The sequence below is a fragment of the Tursiops truncatus genome, chromosome 8 (genome assembly GCF_011762595.2).
Source record: "Tursiops truncatus isolate mTurTru1 chromosome 8, mTurTru1.mat.Y, whole genome shotgun sequence".
In the NCBI taxonomy this organism is placed as follows: domain Eukaryota; kingdom Metazoa; phylum Chordata; class Mammalia; order Artiodactyla; family Delphinidae; genus Tursiops; species Tursiops truncatus.
The window spans coordinates 51,469,471-51,489,806 of NC_047041.1; positions in this window are offsets into that span (position 1 = coordinate 51,469,471).

Below are 20,336 nucleotides of genomic sequence, written 5' to 3' on the forward strand. Positions count from 1 at the left end.
GATCAGTCTCATTGATTTTATAGATGGCCATGTTCTACTGGATGATCAGTGCCTGCCATCCTGTAAACCGACCCCAAAACCATGTCAGGGCCAAAGCAAAAGTGGGTTTTGATACTAACCCTCGCCTGTGTCAATAAACAGGACAAGAACAGCACTTTACTATATGAATTTTCAGGTATAGAAGACCAGTTAGTGAGTTAATCTGATTCTCTAAGTGGTAGACTTAATGAAACATTATTTTCACGGCATCCACATGAGACCTGATTAAATAACTTTTGTTTTAAAATTTTCTTGTGCAGTGCACATTGTTATGCCTGTTTTTTCATGCATAATGAGTATACAAAATAGTAGTAATAATAATTACATTCACAGTGCTCAAGATTGCCAGGAATAGAGGTGCTCATCTCCCATCCCAGGGTCCGGGCCCTCATAGGCAGGCAGGCTACGGCTGGGAAGGACTAGTGGGTGAGTGTGTAAGGAAGCCCTCCTCTGGGAAACTCAGGGGATTAAGGTTTTTAAAAGTTGTGTCTGCCGTTACTTTTAAATGTTGAATCCAGGGCAAGAAATGGGAGACAAAGCCATCAAGATCAAGATCTACATAAACCAAGAGTCAGAGTTTAAAATAAAAACAAACAAAATCAGACCTTTTTTTTTTTTTTTTTTTTTTTTTTTTGCGGTACGCGGACCTCTCACTGTTGTGGCCTCTCCCGTTGCGGAGCACAGGCTCCTGCGGAGCACATGCTCCGGAAGCGCAGGCTCAGCGACCATGGCTCACGGGCCCAGCCGCTCCGCGGCATGTGGGATCCTCCCGGACCAGGGCACGAACCTGTGTCCCCTGCATCAGCAGGCGGACCCTCAACCACTGCGCCACCAGGGAAGCCCAATTCTTTGGTGGAGGACTAGTATTAAATGATATAATGAATATAAAACACTTAGCACAGGGCATGACACATAGTGCTCAGTAAATGTTGGCTGTTATAAAACAGAGTTTTCAATGTCGGTCTCTTTTCCTTTAAAACGTAAATAACTTTATATTCTCCTCCTTTCAGTTATCAAACCCTGTCAGCTAATACCTGCAAAGCATTTTCTAAACCAGATCAGTTCTCATTGCTTCCAGGACTCCTTGTTGGAACTGTCATCATCTTTCAATTGCAGTAGCACCAAAATTGGTATCTCTGTTCACACCATTGTCCCCAGCAGTGTGTCCATCACCCAGAAAATCGTACAAGTCCCTTCTTCACTCAGGCACTCCCAGAGGCTTTCCAGTGCACTTAGAAGCTTGCATATACACTTTACCATGCCTGCAAGGCATCCACATGGTCGTATCCTAGCCAGCTTTTCGATTTCATCTCCTCTCATCTTCCCCCACTTACTCTACTTTTGTTGGAGCTCTTAAAGAAAAACTCTTGCCCTAACCCCTTTGCTCTTGCTGTGTCCTCTGCCATAAATATTCTTCTAACCTAGCATTCAGTGTTTTCTTTTTTTTCAAGATTTTATTCAGATAGAAGCTCTGGTGGCTCAGTACTTAAAATTTTACCATCCCCTCATTCTCTATCCCCCTGATGCTTTATTTTTCATACTCCATCTCTCTTCAATCTGAAACTTTATTATACATTTATTTATTTTCTAGTTTGTAATCTGTTTCTCCTATAGAATGTAAATTCCACACAGGCAGGGACTTGGTCTGTCTTATTTACTGGTGTGTCCTCCAGTGTCTGGTGCCTATTACAGTAGGCATCTGATAAATATTTTTGGGTGAATGAAAGTATAGAAAGTTCTTTCTGAAGACGTGTGTTTGTATTTGGAATACTGTGTCAAATACAATATAATATGGTACACCAAAAAAGTATACATGAATGTGAGATAGAAGAGAAAATAAATGTTGGCAAATAAAAATTAAAATAATGGGAAGTGTTTTCCATGAAGTTCATTTCATAATCATATTTTGTACATTGCTAGATAGGTTATATACTTGATTTTATCAATATTTATTTGGCAATCTATGTGCCAAGAACTTTCAAATACACCATTTCACTTTATATATATATATATAAAATATTATATGTATATTAAGTGAAATGACATATTTGAGTGTGTGAGATAGATAGATAGATAGGTAGGTAGTCAGATAGATAGATAGATAGATAGATGTCAATCAACCCTGAGGAGTTGATGTTATTTCTGCCCTCTATGTATCAGCTAGGAAGAACAGAGCTCAGAAAGGCATGGTTACTTGCTTACTACCACTCAGTCAATGGAACCACAATACTTAAATAAAGGTGTAAGGAATGTTGAAGCTCAGGCTTTCCCATTTCCACAAAAGTTTGTTTGAAAGGTTTTATTTCTTGCTCCACTGCTTTCTGGCTGTATGACGTTATTCGTATTACTTGACCCTTCTGATTTTTTTTCTCATTTGTACATGAGAGAAAGCTGATTTAGTCTGTTTATCTGAAAAAGTTGCTGCACATTCAAAGGGAGTAATAAATGTACACAGTGAGAAAGGAGGTTAACTGTTCATCACTGCAGGGAAATCATCTCCCTGTGGTGGCAACCCACTGAGCCAACAGAGGAACAGAAGCAAAGAAAAAGATGATGTGAAGGTCTTGATGCCTGGAGCTCTGTTTTGAGCTCTGTGTCCAGTCATTGCTGAAGCCAACCCATTCCCTCCTTTCCCACCATTCATAAATAGTACATTTCCCAATTTGACTTAAACTAGCAGGGTAGCTCTCATTCACAATTTAAAACCTCATGGTTAACACAGAACTCCACACTGACCTCCTAGGTCTCTGTTGAGGTAGTTTCCATCACACAGGGAGACTTTTCGCTTATTCAATCCATACACATTTATAGAATGTATCTGACATTATGGTCCAAGAGTGTAATGTTGAAAAAGACTGAGTTTCTGCCCCCGAGGAGCTCCAACACTAATCAGAAAGCAGACATTTAAAAGAAATGTATGCATATTACATGTGTGCAAAGTGTTATGATGAAATTACATTTGAAGAAATTACATTTAAAATGAGCCCTGAAGGATAAGTAGGCGTCCACACCACCTCTGATCTGTTCACACAGACTTCCCCTTAAATCAGACTTCAGTACCTTTTGTAAATCCAGTCAGTTTTAGATAATATCCCCAGGTGGAAAAAATGACATTTCTGATCAAATGGTCATCCTGGGCTCACAAATACATTTTTAAAGCATCATATACCTTCTAGCCCATGAATATATAGTCCACTGTAGCGGTTCTTAACATTTTGGGGACTCATAGACAACTTGGAAAAATTAGTATCAGTCTTTCCTCAGAAAAATGTGCACAGAAGAATTTTGCATACAGTGTCGTGAGTCCCGTGACGCCTGATTGAAATTCCCTACCATGCAAATGAACCAATTATCCCTTCAGCAGGCTTTACTTTGGGGTCAGGACTCTGCTGAATTCTACCTACAGGCAAGATCTAAGTGCTTCTGCCAGTAGAATCATAGCAAAAATGGAGGATGACTTGCTAAAGAGCTTTACAAATATGATTTACCATCTATACCTTGATGCTCCATAGGCATCACTAGACTAGATTAACTCACTAGATGGAGCTCAGGAGGAAAATAAGTCAATCAGCCCGGCTCCTACTTCCAAGAGTGAGCTATTCTCCAAGAAGCCAGCATCGAGCTCAGGAGTCTGTCTCTCAAACAGACGTGAGTTATGCAGCCTCCATCTGTAGGGCATTGGACATTTCCTCTCCACTGCTGCACAAGAGGTTTCCTAGCCACAGTTATTGAATTAATCAATCAAATTTTATTTTTATTGCACCATCCTGGAAAATCTGTTCATACCCCTTTCCAGTAATACTGAAAAGAAAAATAATCCATACCACCCAATTAAGAATAAATCGTATGTCTTCTTGACGATGTCTGAGCTGTGGTGGTTCCAGTGGTCATTGGTTCTTGGAGTTACTCAAAATTAAAGGCAAGATAGACTACTGGGGTAATACCTGCAAGCAGATAAGTTTCATTGCAACCACTAAAAAAAACGAAAGAAAACACTTAAAAAGTAAGGGGTCTCAGATGCCCTAGTGTCTACAGCCAGAAGCAGTAATAATAACATGCTTTTACTGAGCACTTTCCCTTCTATGAGTTCAAACAGCTGCACTGTGTAATATTTAATTCACCCCTTCCACAGAAGATTTATAACTTCTCCAGGGCCCAGGGCCCTGGGAGAAGGAAGATCACTCAGGCTTTCACTGATGGTCTTGGCTGATAAAGATGCTGAGGGTGTACATTTCCTGGCATTAGAAGATAGAGATCTGCAATCTAGAATGGGGGTTGTGGCGGGGGGGCGGTGGATGTTGGGTGCTGACAGAGAATAAGGGTACGACGTCAAGATGAAGCCATCACCAGAAAAAGAGAGCCCACCAGGAACACTCGTGAGCAGCGTCACCTTGTGAATAGGCCCAGCCTCAGGGTGGCATTCTCAGCCTTTCAGCTCCATAACCTCCATCTTGTGAGTGGCCCAGAATTGGTGTAACTCGAGGAACTTGCCAGACTGTCCCCCAGCTCACAAGACACACATTCAAATTAAACCAGAACACCTCTCAGTGTGTTCACATAAAAAGCAAAGGTGGTCCTTTCAGTGACTAAATGGCAATGTTAGCTCACCAGACATCTGACTGGTTTTCCAATATCAAAACAAAACAAAACAAAACAAAATTTGGGAGCTGAAGTGGTGGTAGTTTGATGCTCATGGGATCAATTTAAAGGGCCCTTTTTTCTGTTCCTTCAGGAGAATTTTGGGCAGACTCTCTTTCTCTCCCTTTGTCCCTGCCTCCTTTCTACCTCCATCCGTTTTTCTCTCATACATGCAGGTCTTTTGATATATGATTTTCTCCACCTATGATACTGTCTCTCCGTGCTCATGTGCACGTGCACGCACACACACACACACACACACACATTTTGGCCAACCCTTGTCCATTCCTTCAATGTCAAATCCCTACAAAGTGTTCTGCCGTTACTGGGCTAAATTCTATTATGGGCTCCCGCAGCGTCACACACTTCTCTCCTTATCATGTTTTATCTATGATTATGATATAGCCCTTACCGTGAGGAATAATAGTTAACTTACATTTTCTGTGCGACTGTAAGTTCCTTGTGGGCAGTGATGAGTAGCATCTTGTTGGCCTTTCTCCGTACAGCACCTCACGGGGGAGCTAGCGCATCCAGAACATACTGTGCTCTTAAGAACCACAAAACAAATGATGGTTAACGTGTCCACAAGACTCAAACGTGCCAGGCACTGTGCTCAGCATTTTGCATGTATTGTCTTATATACTCTTTGCAGGTTGCATTTATGTACCATGGTCATCATTTTCAGAAAAGAAAAATGAAGCTCACAGAGGTGGTCACTCTCTTAGTTTGAGTCCCCCAGAAATAAATCCCGAAAACAGGATTCAGGATCAAGTAGTTTATTTGGCAGATGATTTCAGGAGATACCCATGGTGAGAGAGGAAGTAAGGCAGGAAAGGGAAAGCACGCAATAAAAGGTGCGTTATCTGGCCAGAGACCACTGTGGGTGACTGAAACTCAATCTCACCGGGAAAACTCAGGCAGTCAGGAGAAAACATGCCGGAGAGTTATCCCATCAGAGGTGCAGGGGGCTGGGAGTATTTATACACCACCTTCCGTAAGTCATTGGTTGAGGTCTGCTGCGGGTGGGTTTGGAGGCGTGACTCTCCAGTCTTTCTGGCCTGCGGAGTGTTGCAGGCAGAGCAGGCTCTGGCCATCAGGCAGTTTGTAGGCAGGTAGAGTGCACTATAACGGAAAGAGCTAAAGTGATATGGGAAGAGTTCTACTCAAGTTTCCATTTTTCACCAGGGACAGTATTGGGACATGAACCTGAATATGTTTGCCTTCAAAGCACATGCTTTTAATGACTATTTTTATACACCTGTGTCAAATAAATGAATAAAAGAAAAAGAAAACATAAACAAAATGAAGACATGAAGACTTTCACAAAGGATTTCTCACTGGAGCTAAGGTAAAGTCTGATGAAGCTTCTCTGTCTGCAACTGGAATGGTCGTGCTTTCTGGATTCAGTGTCTCTTCCCTTGGGGATGGCTGCAGTGCTCTGTCAATTTTCTTTCTCTTCCTTCTTCCCCTGGTAAGGGGACCCCTCCACTTTGGTTCTCTGTACTCTTTCTTAATATATGATAATATTCTGATTTGGATATAGTCAAGTCTTAACCTATCCTGAGAGCCATGCTCTTTCTATGGCGATCACCCATCTATCAGCTCTCTGATGCTATGCATTGATTTTCTTGGTCAAAAGCTCAGATCGCTGAGGGCAGAGCATACAGTTGCCAGAAAGCCCTGTATCCTGCTTATATGTTTCTTCTTTATTCTCTTCTTCCCCTCATACACATCATCTCACTCCATGCAGTTTCCAAAATTAGTTTGCACCCTCAAATGTAGTCAGTGTGTTTTATTCGTGAGGTAATGGCTCACCTTTCATAATGCAATAGCTTTGTTTTGAGAAGAGTTGTTTGTTCATTCAGTTCTTGTCAATCAAATCCTTTTATTAAAAAAATAATCAGCTTTTACAGTAGTAAAAAAAAAAAAAGTATAGTCTCAGCCACACCATTAGCCAGTGTTTGCATGCTTTCTGTACTTTTGCTTATTAGTGAAATAAATTCTCACCTTCAGTTCAACAAATATTGGTGGCACACCTACTGTGCGCCAACCACCGTGTTATTGATCAAAAGATGAATAAGACATGCTCCCTGTTCTTAAAGTCTAGGGGGAGAGACAGACATCAAACTGCAGTGTCAGTGCAAGGTGATATGCTGTATCATAGAGTAAAGCATAAAGTGGTATAAAAAAGTAAGTAGAAGATAAAACAGATAGCCTGCAGGAAAGGCAGGGAAGTCTGAGAGATTATGCAGAGGACATAATATTTGTGGCATTTGGGTTGAAAAAAACAACTCATGCACGGGTTCTAAAGTGTATGCATGTATATTTCCTTCAGGTAATATAGAAGTTTCCATCTGATGCAAAAGATGGTTGAAAGACAGGTGTCTCAGCCATTCACCTTTTGCTCTCTCCCCTAATGTATCAGCTTAGCTCTGCACCTTGGGAGGCCCACCTCCTGGATTGCCATTGTCACTTGGGCTAATTCCTCACTGAGAGTCTGGCGGGGTGGGGTGGGGGTTAAATGCTGACTCTTTCCTCAGCGAAGGAGTCTGAACTTTGTTCTGTAGGTCAGTGACATTTCACGCTGTGTTCCATAGACCACTTGGATTAGGGGAGGGGTGAATGAAACAGAGCACAGGATGGGGGGTAGGGGGAGGTGACAAGTGCTGTTTGGGTTCTTCTCCTCTACCTCCACTGAAGCAGCCCTGTTCATTGCTACTTTCACATGACACTTATGAGGCAGAATTTGGCCTATAGAACACAGGAAGGAAGGAAGGAAGGAAGGAAGGAAGGAAGGAAGGAGGGAAGGAGGGAGGGAGGGAAGGAAGGAAGGAAGGAAGGAAGGAAGGAAAGGGAGGGAAGATATTATGGTAATTGGGAGGTATAGAATTTGAAATGTTTTACATAGGGTAGTGAAATGACCATATGTGTGATTTAGAAAGAGCCTTTGGTCATAAAGGTAGGAAATGAAATGCAGGGTGTGAAACTAAGGAAGGAAAATCAGTGAGGAGGCTATTGAAATACACCAGGTAAGAGGTGATAGACCCAATCCAGGACCATATCTGTGGTTCTGGAGAGGAAGGGTTGGAATTGGATTCTGGGAAAATAATAACATGTGCTCATAGGGTTGTCACAAAGATCAAATATTATGAAATATATTTTAAACTGCATAGAGGAGTGCAGATGTTAATTATGAGTGTTATTTTGACTAGATCATAGCTGTCTTTATTCCTAGTCAGTGTTCTTTCCACAAGTCACTCCCAAGATTCACTGTAAATTGAGCTTTCAGCTAATTGGATTTGCTGAAAGCAATAGAGAATGCCATTTGGCTACTTCCTCTCCAGGGAATGTTGATATTCAAATCTCCAGGTCATTATTTAGAATCCTCAGTTTCAACATGGGAAATTTAAAATTGGATCTCCTGTTAATCTCTAAAGCAAGCTCTCCTTTGCCTCCAGAAAGAGCAAATATTTGAACTTGAGAAAGAGGATCTTTTCTGCAACCTCCAACAAGTCTTTGCCCAAATTATCCAGCAGTGGTAGATCCTGATATTCTGAGGGGACACGTAACAATGGTGGCTAATACCTTGTGTTATTTAATAATAAGGATGATGATGACGAAGATGGTAATATGATAAAGATGAGAATCATTATATCGACCACATTTTAGCACATACTCTGTGCTAGGAAATACACTAGGCACTTTCTATACATCAATTGTCTCATTAAAGCCTTATAATGATGTTCAATATTATCACAATTTGATAGTTCAGGAAACTAAAGCTCACAAATTTTAAGTAACTTGTCTAAGGTTATATGATTAGTAATATATGGATTAGAGAGATTTGATCCCAGCCCAGTTTGCTTGGCTCCAAATCACACACTCACTATTTCTAGGCAGAAGGATCGAGTACCCAGAGTTCCCTTACTCCTCACTGCACAATCTCACCAAGTGAGGTCCTGGCCTTGTCTCCAGGCAGAAAGTTTTGTCTAAATATTCTGGCACTGGACACACCAGAGTGGATTTTCCTGACTGGAGTTGTCAATACATTGAGGAGGCCTCTCTAAGCAGAGAAAGTGACAAGGCCTTACACAAGACAAACAGAATGGCAGTGTCTGCAACTCTCAGAAATGTAAGCTTAATGTGTCAGGCTAGGCTAACAGGACTGGTGGGAGATGGACATTCTTCTAGCTTCATGCTCATGTAGACCTCAGACAGAAAATCGGGCAAGAGGATTCAAAGCAGGCCCTCAAGGTATTTAACTGTGAACTGAAACACATGCATTACAGTTCTGTCTAGGGCTTGGAGGGATTCATGATAGAAACAAGCCACATTTTTTCAAGAAGTTTTCAGTTCTCTGACTCTACTTCCGAAGAGGAAGACACCTCAGCAGTGTGCCCAGTTCCTTGTCCAGGCCTTTCCTCTCAGCTACCTAAGAGTGAGGGCTGTGAAGTCAGACAGCCAACATGTACATACCCCTGCTCAGCCATTCACCTACTATGTGACCTTCAGTGTTTTGTTTTTTTTTAACTTCTCTGGACCTGTTTTCTCACCTATACAATGGGGAAAGTGATAGGACTTTGTCATGGGGTTTTCAAGTGGATAAAATTGTATCATACATGAAAAGAGCTTGGCTTAAAATCCAACACATAATGAGAGCTCGATACATGATAGATACAAATAACATCGTGTGTGTCTGTGTGTGTGTGTGTGTATACACAAACATTACACATATGTATTATAAACATATATATTTTCAGATCATGGAGTGGGAGCGTGAGATAACAGAGAATGCCTCATTTTGTAATTCTGTTTTGAAATCACTTCTGTATATCGTAGGTTCCCTGAGTCTCCATTTTCTCATTTATGAAATGAGGAAGGGCAACTACATTCCCTTTACTGGGTTATTATTATCATTAAGTAATACAATATGTATTAAAAGGTTAGCACAGATCTGACATTTAATAAATGTAAGTTATTATTCTGGAAAAGGATATGGAGGCCAGGGAAACAAATGAGAGGTGAGTCATAGAGACAATTGTACAGACTATCATTTTTCCTCTTTTTCTAAGAATACATAGGGCTTCCCTGGTGGCGCAGTGGTTGAGAGTCCGCCTGCCGATGCAGGGGACATGGGTTCGTGGCCCGGTCTGGGAAGATCCCACATGCTGTGGAGCGGCTGGGCCCGTGAGCCATGGCCGCTGAGCCTGCGCGTCCGGAGCCTGTGCTCCGCAACGGGAGAGGGCACAGCAGTGAGAGGCCCGCGTACCGCAAAAAAAAAAAAAAAAAAAAAAAAAGAATACATTTCAGTTGTATTGCTTAGCTTCTCTCACCCTCACCCTCCTCATTTGTAAAATAGAGATGATAAAACTTGCTGATGCACCTGTATTTTATGATGTAGCTGTAGATGACAGGTATAATTTTTATGAATATATAGAGAGGTGTAGGTGTAGATACAGACATGAATGTGGTTAAGTGGCTGGCACTGTGCCTCGTATACAGTGGCTACTAAATGTATTCTAGTTAATTTTTTCTCCTTTCTTCTTCCTTTTCTTTCTCCCTTATATTCTCATGTCCTAATCTCCAGATCCTGGATTCCTTTTGCTCTGTATTATAATGCTCCAAATTGATCTTACTCCCTCTTTCTACACTAGACTAATTAGGCTCTAAAATCCTTGGAAATAGGACCAATGTCTGGTCTATGTTTTGTCCTTCACAGTGCCTACCACATGCCTGATGTAGAAAAGAGATTCTATAGATATGTGTTGCATGTGTGTTGCTTGTCAGTAAGTGGGGAGAAAATTCAATTTGTACTTAGCAAATGAAGGAAGTGAGCGATATGGTTATAAAGAAGGTTGTGAAAAAATCTTCTTGAATTGAGTGTAAGGAACAAGGGTATCATCAGTGTTAATAATGGCCATAAGATATAGGGTAAAGGAAATGAGTAACATACTGATATACTGATAGCTACTGTATTTCGGATTTTCTGCCAGCCATCTTGAAATACAATAACTTGACCAACTAATCAGCTTTATGACCTATGCCATGATATTTTCTTTCCCTCCTAATGTTAGCCATACTGTTGCACTAGTCAAAACATTTTTGTACAGCTCCCTTCAAATACCCCATGTGTATGTCATATGTGCCACTTAGTATGCACAGATAGTGATCATACAATGGAAAAGGGCTCCATGACCCTACCAGTTCCTCATCCAACATCTCTGGTGATTTTCTTTTGCCTAGATTATGGCCTTTTAAAAATGTGATGGGTACGAAGCATTTAAGAAAACAATCCTTTAAATAAGAACATATGTATCTTTGAGAATATAGTTCAGCCTAGATCCAGGACTCAGTAATGGAATCATTTAGTGCTCTCACCTTGAACTTGTCTGCGAAGAGGGAATGTTTACGTATTTGTAAGGCTGAGGGGTGAAGGGCTTTGGGAAATCACATGGAGATAATTATGAGGCTCTGAGTTGTTGACTCCCATTTCTCTCTGTTCTTGCACCTTCCCTCTCCAACACTCCGCTCCCTCCCAGAAGGATTTTTTTTGCTTTTTCTCATCAAAATAGCCTTGATTTTCTTAGAAGTACTATGATAACATGAAATATTCTTGGCTACAGCATAGCATGTAATACATTTTCATAGGCAGTAACTAATAATTATATCAATAATGATAACTAATATGTTCTTGATATATTCCAGGTTCTATACTATGGACTCCCACATTATTCAGTTTTTATAACTACCAATGATTTAGGTACTGTTATCATCCTCATTTTATAGAAGAAGAAATTGTGGCTTAGTAAACTGAAGGAACCTGCCCAAGGATAACACTTAGCAAATAATCGGCCTTGGATTTGAACACAAGCACGTCAGAAACCTTATCATTGCTTCTTCTTTATATTCATTTTGCTATAGGAGTCATCATTTCACCCAAAATTCACCTTATCGTTATTGAGATTTATAGCAGGCTAGGCTCAGTATTATGCTGGGCAAAGGGAATGTCGGCATTAAAATAAACGCCCTCTGTCCTCTAGATACTTAGAGTCTCAGAGTTCCATGAGCGGTATTCCTTCATTTCTTCAGGATCCTTCAACATATATTGAACATCTGCTATTTTCAAGGCCCCCGAGCTAGATGCCAGGAGTATAAAGATGAAAGGACAGAATTCCTATCTCAATCGCAGTCTAGTACATGTAAGGCAGTTACAAGGCATTCAGGAAACCACTGTGACCCCATCCCCAATTTCACCCCACTCCATGGAACATTGTGGAACTTGTCCTTCTGGGGTCACATGCCCCTTCAGAAATCCCTCAACACAGAGCTCCAGTCAGACATGACCAATTAATTGGATTTAGTACTTGAAATGAAACCTATTTCCAACCCTCGTCTACTGCAAAGGCAGACCTCGAGCTATATAGGAGCTAGAATGGGAACCCAAGGGCATCACAGAGTGCTAGGGTGGGTCCTTAAAGATCACCCAATCCAACCCTCTGACTTTTCTAATAGGGAGATGAAAGCCCTGACAAAAGGTAGTGAATGAGTCAGAATTGCGTCAAGAACACAGGTCTCCCAAACACTTTCCACCAGACCACAGTGTGTTCCCTCTGCCTGAACTGCTCTCAACAATGAAGGAGGGGCAGCCAGGCCTGGGATTTTTCTATGGAGCCAAAGGAAATGGGCCCTACACTGATATTTGCAAGTATCTGTAAAACTTTCTCAGTGAAGAGCCCAATTGACCTGAGTGAGGAGACACCCAGGGCTGCTTCTTAGAGGCCCGTGCTGATCTTTTGATTTGTATGCCATTTCTTTTACCTTATCCCTTTAATTAACATGAGGAAAAAGTGGCATCTCTGTCAGTTCATGACAAGTCTCCCCCACATTCAGCTTGGCATGCTGGGACATGAACTTGAGGTAACTGTGAGCAAAAGTCAGAATGCTAAAATAGGAAGCATGAACGGGTGGACCCGCTCTGCGTGCACTTACCTGGATCAATTTTCCACTTAGACAGCTTTTGCCCAGTTGTGCTAACTACTAACCAATCTATACTTCCTAATGGATTAAAGCAGAAAGGTCAGGCATCATAAAATCTTCCATTTCCCACTCATTAATATTCGAGTGTGGGTTCCTGAACCTGCCCGGGGTACATAACAAGAGGGCTTTTTATAAGACCAACACTATATAGAAACATAGGTTGTGTGCAGTTTTCTGAATGAATGAATGAGTGAATTAATGAATGAATTAAACAGTACGTGAAGACATGATAATTGACAATTTATATGAGGAATTGTGTAAAGGGCCGGGACTAGGGTAAGGTGAGTGTCTTACCAGGAGCCATATTTTCTCAGTAATCATGATACGTTATAAGATACTTTATGCAATATTTTTAATTTAATACAAAAGTTTATGATAGAATATCAAAATTTTACGTACAGAATCAGTTGAGCTATGTTTATAATGGAGAGAGAGATTTACATGTCAGGAAGATAAGGGGACTTTGAATAAGACAGGAAAACCAAGACCTCTGGAAATCATTAGCTGTGTAGCCTTGGGGGTTTTCATTAACCGTTGGCCTCAGTTTCCTCATTATTGAAATGGAGATAATAGCTCCATCTCATATAATTGTTGTAAGAATTAAATACACAAAGGACATAGCTCCCAGGTTATTTATTTCATTTATTTAGTCAGGTTTTTCAGAACGCTTTCTTTGTCTCCAGCATATATGCAGGTTACAAAAATTAGGAGAAAATGAGAAAATAAAGGAGGAACTGATATGAATTGAGTTCCATATACTGTGTCAGTCACTTTACGAAGTGTTTGTATGTTTGAATGGAGACTGAACAGAGACATTTCTGCAATGGGATAGATGTCCTCTGGGCCCAGGCTGAATGTACAGGGATGTGTTCTAGGGCCAGAAGTAGCATCTTTTGAATTACTACTACATGACAGGCATTTTCACTCTCTAATCTAATCGAACTGTTATACTCAGTGGCTGTGTGTATGTGTGTGAAGGTACCATACGTCCATGTTACAAGTGAGTAAGCTAAAATTCAAAAGTCTAGGTTGATTTTCTGAGATCACACAGCTAATCTGGAAATGAGCTGGCATTCAGATTCCCAGTGGCCTGTTTTATTCTATCATGCTTCTTTTAAGATATGGGAAGTGGAAGCTTCTCAGGGGAGACACTCTCACACAAAAAGTAGAGTTTTATGGAAATACTAAATAGGGAAAGATTTGAAAGCTAAATATATGTCAGCAAGAAGTTCAGTCTCTTGCGTATATCTGTATAAACCCAAGTGTAACAGGGAAGTGCCTGTACAAATCTGACTACATGTTGGGTCTGGTTCCTTTTACTTTAACCTTTGCTTCCCATTGTTTTTGCTCACTAAAAAGGTACTGTCTATACACAATGGCCTGCCTCAGGGAACCCCGCCCCTCTGCCTGAAGGTTAAACCATAGTGCCTTTGTTCACGGAAACACACTGACCCCCGTCCACCTGTGAACAGCTGCAAGAAAGAAGGAATTAACACATCCCCTCCCCGAGGCTGGCCATTCCAGGGGACATTTGCAAATTTTAGGGCCTTTTTACTTTACTTCCTCATCTCCTCCCCCTCTCTGTTCTATAAATGAAACTGGCATCCAAATCCCGAATAGATGGGTTCTTTTGAGACATTAGTCTGCCATCTTCTCTCTGCCGGCTTTCTGAATAAAGTCCTGTTACTTGTCTCAACACCTCGTCTCCCTGTTGTGCGGCAAGCAGAGTGAGCTTGGACTCAGTAACACAAGCAATATGTTGTGTTCATTAAGTACCCCATTAAATTAAAAAATACATTGGGACACCAACAAAACCAGTGTTTAAGTTGGGGGAAATTAAGAAAAAAGTGAGAAAACCTCACAGAGACACAAACTTGGAAGGAACTAAAATAAAAACAGGCAAATAAAAGTTCATCCACAGAGTGAGAAAAACCATATGTATCTCACAGGGTGTTGCAAAGGTTAATGAAATAGTTTGTGCTGAGGCCTGACCTATAGCAAAGTAACACCTATAACTGCTGTTAATATTTTTATTTAGAATTAGACTGAACTGCATTTGAATTTCTTATGAATCCTTCATGTGCCATCTTAGGAAAGTGAGCTTTGATGGGGGTTAGGTTTTTTAATCTATAAAATTGGAACCAAAGACCAACATCTCAAGTTTTTAAAGATGAAATATCATAAGAGATCTATAGCTACCAGCTGAGTACCTAATACATTCTAGATATTCAGGATATTGGTGGTGGTAGTAGCTGTTGTCATAATAGGGAAAGAAAATTGTTGTTTCAAATAAAACTGACACTAGCTGTTTTTGCCTTCTAAAAGAACTGGCAGCATGAGTCATATCAGTGGGAAAATAGATGTCAAAGCTATTCCAGTCCTCTTCCAGAAAACAGTTGAGGAAGAAGAAAGAAGCCCCCAATTTTATACCTCCTGCCATGTCTCATGAGTGGTTGAAGGGATAACTCAGGTACAGATGGGCCTTTCTGTTAGCAGATATGTTAGTACATTTTGGATACGCAAAGAAAGGCAAGTGGTATAAAATTTCTATTCTGATTCCATATCACTTCAAAGCTTACAGGATCGCATCCATCACCTAGAGGCATGTCTATATATGATACACATCTGGATCTTCCTAAACATCTGGATGGCTGACTGCATTTTTTTAATGCTTTTACCCAAATATTCGGAATCAATATCAGAAAAGAGGGGGCAACATAATGACTTCAGGGAAGCTGTCAGATTGAATTTCTATAACTGAAGTTTGGAAAAGTAACACCCGGGGTGTGTTATGTGACAGGGGAGCTGAGAGAAGTAAATTGCCTGTGAGCCAATAAGGAAGGCAAGTGTGATTGTGATTATGAGTGATTTTAGTCCCCCTAATTGTCGTCAGGAAATGTGTGAGACATCGGAGCCAGGAGGAGGGAATGACTGACATCTAAATGACGAGTTCCCGAAGCCACGTGTTAAAGAGACCCCATCAGGGATAATTCATTTCTGGATTTAGTGATACCTTATATCTGGGATGTAAGTGAGTAAGCCACAGTTTAGCCATTTGACCTCATGTCCAGGATTGGATGTAAATAGTGTTATCTGGAATTCAAAATCAGTTACTGGTAAGACAGGCATCCTTGATAAATAAGGTAATAAAGTCATCTGAAATTACATGCAAACCTTTTTCAGCATCTCATAAAAAAAAAAAAAAAAGGAATTAATAAGGCTGGCAGCAGCGGCTGTGAACAGGCAGCAAGGCTTCAAGAGAACCTTGGCTCACACAACCCCACTCACAATGTTAGTGCAGGAAAGGACTTGAACTAGTACTGCTAAGGTCACAAACAAGCAGCCTGAAGAATGAATTAATTTTTCAGGGGATGGGTTTTCTTTGGTATGCTTACTGTTAAAAAAATAGTTGTATGTAAATCCCTTGGGATTTACAAAAATAGTTGTAAGTTTAGTTGTTAAAAAAATAGTTGTATGTAAATCCCTTCTCTAATTAGCCACAGTTCCCACCACTCCTACCTGTATTATATCAGGTGCCTTTACACATTTATTTTAACATTACCAGGATTTGCGTTTGCAATCCTTGAGACTTACTCCTTTGTTTTGCCAGATAAGGAGTCTGAAGCTCAGAAAAATATGATGTTAGCAAATACTTCAGGTCAGTCATGTACCCAGCATGGGGCTAGATGACTCAATAAAGTGTTCAAATACTTACTGAGCATCTATAACATGCCAGACCCCCTTCTAAGTCCAGACTATATAAGATGGACATTTCTGGAATTTACACTCTAACAGGGGAAAAAACCTAGAATAGTACATTGTACTCAGTCTATGTTCATTGATAATTATCTCCCTGAACCTTTGGGACTTCAGAAAATGAAAAATGACTCTACATTCTTGTTATTTTACCATTTTTGGTTTCATGTCTTTGAGTTGCTGACCATTGCAGCAGAAGCTGGAAATGGCTTTTACTGGGATGAAGTTCAAGGGACAACAAAACTCAAATCTCTGAACAGGGTTGTCAGGGATATCACATGTGGCTTCCCTAGAAGACCAGGAAATGTAGTATTACAGAAAGAATTGTATTTTTTACCCACAGTTCACACATGAATAGACCATACATAACTCAGGAAACACTCTCTGGCTGCTTGTGAAGTGTGGTAGTACCACTCATAATCCTAGCCAGGCATTTTCTGTATATTTTACATGTAAGATTGTTTTATCACAACAACCTCATGGTGTGGGTCTATTATTATTTTTGTTGACAGATGGGGAAACTGAGGCACTAGAGGTTAGTTTTGTCAAGTCCACACTGGATAGACCCAAGAATTTAAATCCAAATCTATAAGTTCCCATAACCTTTCATTACTCTATTTAAAGGCCTCTTTAGTTTTGCTGGCTAGAAGAAATCATTCCTTTGGGAACAGGTAGAAATCATAAGACCACTGCTTTGCCTTCATATTATAAATTCCAGAACTACAGCCTGTTGTCCAGGACAAAAGAATGAGAGTTTCGTGAATGCTACTAGTATTTAGTTTCATTGGAGCATGACTGTTGTCAAAAGAAATGAAGATTTGTACCTCACTTAGCATAGTACTTTTTGCCCTGTTTTTGTTTTTTTGTTTTTTTTTTTTTAATAGTGAGCACAGCCTCTGATTATACATGAGAAAATTGGAAGCGTGGGAGGGAAGAGGACTCTAGACTCTCCAAAAAGAAGAAACCTTGAGATGAATGGACAGTTATTGATTTTAGTTTGCTATAAACCCTGGGGCTGTTTTCCAAGGGGAAGTTAACTTAGGGATGATGGGGAGACCTCAGATGACTTTATACAGGTGGGCTTCTCAGTTTCAGGAGGCAAAGATTATAAAAGCCACCCATTTTGTTTCCCCCACAATGAGCCATCATTGGCCTTCCAGGTAGAGTCGACTGAAGAAAAACACATAACCTAAAACTTGCAGGTTAAGTTTTATTCTGGGGCCTTCCTGAGGACTACAGCCCAGGAAACAGCCTCTCAGATAGCTCTGAGGAACTGTTCCAAAGAGCTAAAAGAGGAGTCAGGATATACAGTGGTTTTTTTTAGTATATTTTTTAGCCTTTGCTGAAAGAAAAACATAGAGTTGAACATCAAAGATTACTGCTAATCACAAAAAGCAAACATCTCAGATTAATGATTTTAGTGCTTTTCTACATATGGGAAGCTGTAAGAGTCTGGGCTCATTGAAATTATTCCTTAGATATGCATCTTAATTATCTTGGCCCATGATCTGAAGCACCGAATGCTTCCTGTTTTTCTCTATCCTAAATTTCCCTCAGGTGCACCATGGTGGGGCGCAGGGTGGCTGCAGTGGTTGGTGACTTGATCCTTATAGAATTGGAATAGCTGGCAACATTCTTTGTTTACTGGAATGGCAGGCAACGTTGCCTTTCCACAGTAGTAGGATCTTCTCCAAGATTCTAGCAAAAGGATGTTGGTCATTCTTGGATTCAGGTGGTAGGGTGAACTTCTATCTTTTTTCCTAGGCTTCATGGCCATCTTATTGGTGTGATAGTGATTAATGACATTTGTCAAGTATTTTTGGTCTTCTCCTCTCCAGGGTACATAGTTGGCTTCAATTTCCTGGCTTCCTTGTAGTTGAGTGAGGAAAGCTCTGGAGAGTGTGTCATGAACTGCACTGATTTTTTTCAGAGCTCTGCCTTCCCTCTGATTCACTGGTCGGCAACTTTCAAGAAGGCAGCTTCTCCACTGACCTGAGTACCCAAGAGACTAGAATCAGCAAAGCCCATTCCACTGACAATCACTCACAGGAAACTTGTAGAATGGATACTATTCTCTTTTCTTCAAAACGACTGAGAGTTGGGGGGTTGTTTATTACTGCAGCATAACGTGACCTATCCTGACCAATAATACTGAGAGATTAGGAGAGGCCGTGCAAGGTATGCCCAGCGAGAAGCCATTTTACACTAGACTTTTCTAATGGCATCTTAAAGACAATATGCGATTTTCAAATAAATAGCATCCCTCTGTTTTGAGATGACACTTTGATTATATTCCATTATTGAGTGTTGCCAGCTCTTATTAGACGTTCAACTCACAAGTGATTGTAAAAGCTAAGCTCCAATTTCTTAGGAAAATATATAAATGCATGTAATAAAGTTTTTTTTGGAAAGCACACCTCAGTGAAAGGCAAATTTTATGGTGGGCAGAAAACATGAACTTAGAATTACAGTTATGTCACATCTGTACTTAGAACTTTTTAATGGCTTCCCTTCACATTCAGGACGAAGCTAATTCCTTAGCCCGAGCGAAATAAGTCTCTCCATGACAGGATTTCACATATATTTCTTCAACCTCTTCCCTCATAACCAGACAGAACCACTTGCTTAGCACGGGCATGAAGAACACCATCTCCTAGTCTTTATATACGCTGTTGCTTCTTCCTGAAGTACATTCCTATTCCTTCAGCTTGCTGCTCTCCACTCCATCAGCTTTCGTCATAGATATAATCACCTTCAGGAAACTTTCCCTCTCCATTTACAGTAGGTCAGGAGTCCCCAAACATCCCGCACTTTCCTCTAGATGAGTATATATCACATTATGATTCAATTACCTGCATATTGGTTTGCTATCATTACTATCCCATGGGATTTATGGAAATAAGAACTGTCTTGTTCGTTTTGTATCTCCACCACCCAAACAGGATTTGGCACACAGTGTGAGCTCAGGAAGTATTCCCTGAAGTAATAAACGTAATTAGATATAGTATAAATTTACCAGCTCACAAGCTATAGCCAAAGTCACCAAGTCATTCTTCGGCCAACAAATGAATGAGTCTGTATGAACTGTCAGAACAGGCATTTGATTCTGTCACACCTTGATTTAAAGCAGGCGTGTCCTCTTGATTAGGGAATTAAAGAATGTGTGATCGTATGTTGTGCTATAAAAAGACAAAGAGAAATTAGTGAGTTTTAGGAAGTGTGAACCTTGCAAACACGTTACTGGTCATTTTGGTAGGAGATCATAAAAGAAAGTAAGTACCAGGGTATAAGGATAACTTTCTAAGAAAGGATTTTCGTATATGCCTACTGTGTGCAAGTTTTGAGGACATAGAAATAAAGTGAGGGCAAATCCTTGTACTCGAGTGCAGAGTCCAGTGAGAAAGAAATGGGTTCCATAAAGAAATTCTCATAAAGGGAAGAAAGGGTAAAATACTAGATTAGAAACACAAAACAGAGTGCTAATTGGGGTATGACAAAGGAAAGGAGGAAGAAAACCTAAAATTAAGTGCCAATTAAATGTTAACCATTTTACATACAAAATTTCATTTAGTCCTACAAAAATGTCCCATGGTCATTTCTTCTGAGATGAACAATCAGAGGCTCAAATAGTTTTCATACAAACCTACCCAAGGTCACACTGCTTGCCACTAATAAAGTTGGAATTGATATTCTGGTCAGCTAGACCTCACAGTCCTTGTTGTGGTAAATACACCAGGGTTTCTCAAAGTGTACCCAACAAACTATGTACTGCAGAATTTCCTGGAGGTGCTTGTAAAAATTCAAAATTGCCAGATTTATACCTCAGACCTAATGAATCAGAATTTCCAGAGCTTGAGTCTGGGAAT